We start from the raw sequence: 2,536 nt of genomic DNA on the forward strand, positions 1-2,536 counted from the left end.
AGAGAGAGAGAGAGAGACAGAGAGAGAGAATACAACTGAAACCCTATGAAAAATGGTTTATTTAAGGGAATATCTAAGCTATTAGTTGGCACATCTGTTTGATTTGAAACCCAAAAAAGTAGTAATGGAGGGATGAAAGTAAAGAAATGGCTGATAATTGTAGTGACACAAAATTGAGCACAGTGGACTCAATGCATACTATACACGTAGGCTTCATGTTAAAGTATGCTGCTGACATACTTTTTTTGCACAGTACATTTGCACAGAAAGAAGTTGTTGTTGTTGTTGCAAAGAAACAGTGTGCTGAAAGGTTGTACCCTGGCGCATAGCACTGCCCAGCGAGGTCTCTGGACAGCGGAGGAGATAGAGACGCAGAAAACAATCTTCTGCCTGTTTTTGCTTTACCTCTTCTGACATGGCCTGACCCCGCCATCGATCTCTTCTTCGCACAATGGGCTTCCTCCTGAAGAGCAAACTGTGTGTGTGTGTGTGTGTGTGTGTGTGTGTGTGTGTGTGTGTCCTCTTTCTTGGCAACATATTTTGTTCTGACCAACATGCCCAGAACTCTCCAGGACAAGTCTCCAAGGTGTTTTCAGGGCTAATGCAGATATTCATGAAATGTTGCTACAGCATGGACGTTGTACTATCATGCTAATATATAATATATTTTTTTAACAATTTGGTCAAACTGTAAATAGAAAATGGTGGAGACACATGAGGCATACATTAGATTTTTCTCAATTTTAGTGATTAGTAGTTATCACCTGAGCGGTTTCCTGTTTAATTTTCTGTTTTATTTACCCATCACCCACTTACCAGCATGGAGAGCAGTGTGAATGCTTGTCAACATCAACAATCATCATACCACACACACGTGCAAATAGTCACGCAGGCTTGTGTGCACACAAACACCGCCCACTCGTCTTTTCTTTTTTTTTAAAGATATTTTGTGGGCATTTTCAGCCTTTATTTTTTGAAGACAGCTGAAGATATGAAAGGGGAGAGAAGGGGGAATGACATGCAGCAAAGGGCCGCAGGTCGAAGTTCAACCTGGGCCCGCTGCGTCGAGGAGTGTACCTCTATATATGGGCGGCCGCTCTACTAACTGAGTTATCAGACCGCCCCACTTGTCTTATCTTACACTGCTCGTTAGAAGTAAATACAGTACAGTAAGTAAACCAGGACCCCTGCCAAAAATGAGAGGGAAAAAAATCTAAATGAAGAGAGGAAGGAAATTAAATGAAATTGGGAGAGGGCAAGGAGAAAGGGATGGAGAGGGAGCTGTTTGGGCCCAGAAAGTGACTTGAGATAAAAATAACTAGTCACACGACACAGAACAGATCTGGGCGCTGCTTCTCTTGCCCCAGGGCCCGGGCCTGCCCAGCCACCACTGAGAGAGAGAGAGAGGGAGAGAGAGAGAGAGACAGACAGACAAAGAGAGAGAGAGGGGAGGGGAGGGGAGGGTGAAAGAGAGGAGGGGTGAAGAAAATGAGAGAGGTTTTAGGGGATGGATGGATGAAGGACTGGAAAAAGTGAACAAGGGAGAAGGTGGTGGTAAAGGGCAAAAACCTGTAAAACCCACAGAGGGAGGTCGAAAAGGGGAAAAAAGTACATGGGTGATTAGAGGGGTACGGGGGAGAGACAGTGTGCGAAGACTGGGGGGGACAGAAAGTATGAATGATAGAGAAATGGAAGGGTTGTATACCATGGGAAAGAGAAAAAGGACCAGAGAGTGTGTGAGAGAAAGAAAAACAGAAAGACAGAAAAGAGAGGGTGTTGTTTGATGTATGGGCTCTTGCTTATTATTGGAAGACCCCCTGAATACGCTGCCGGCAAAATAAAAACATTTTTTGTGACTAATTGGAAAAAAAGCGGACTGTTATAAACCGACTGCACAAAAGCCAGTGAATACAGTATTATAAATACTAAATGAGTACCATAGAATGAGATGCAAATAGCTGGCAAGCGGATAAAAACAAGGTAGCGGTGTTCAAAGCTCTTAATGTGTATTCAACTGAATAATTTGAAGTCCGTGGGTCAACTTCTGGTTTCTGAGAACGCATTTGCACAAATTCAAACTGACAAACACTCATGATTGACTGGTAAGTCTGTAAGCTTTTGGTTTTGGCAAGGCATTGTGATGTCAGCCACAGACTCACAGACTTATGCTGCCGCTGATATACAAAGTAGTTCAATGACATTTTGGATTTGGGTGCTTAAAACATCCAAAACACACATTAAACTCTCTTACATCTCTTTCCAGAAATGTATTTTGTTGTTATACATGATACAACCTCACTGCCAAACATTCTTGGTTACTGCAATACAACTAATATAAAAACTAGCGTTTCAAGTACAACGGCCAATGATGCTATCAAGCCATCCCCCGCCATTAGCATCCCATTGACTGCCATTCATTTTGGGGCGATAGCAAATAACTTTACATCTGAAGCGTTTAAAGACTCTATTTGTCCATTGTTTAATTCTAAAGAAACACAACAATGTAAATTATTGTATGTTACATTGAATCTCACAA

The sequence above is a fragment of the Etheostoma spectabile genome, chromosome 22 (genome assembly GCF_008692095.1).
Source record: "Etheostoma spectabile isolate EspeVRDwgs_2016 chromosome 22, UIUC_Espe_1.0, whole genome shotgun sequence".
In the NCBI taxonomy this organism is placed as follows: Eukaryota; Metazoa; Chordata; class Actinopteri; order Perciformes; family Percidae; genus Etheostoma; species Etheostoma spectabile.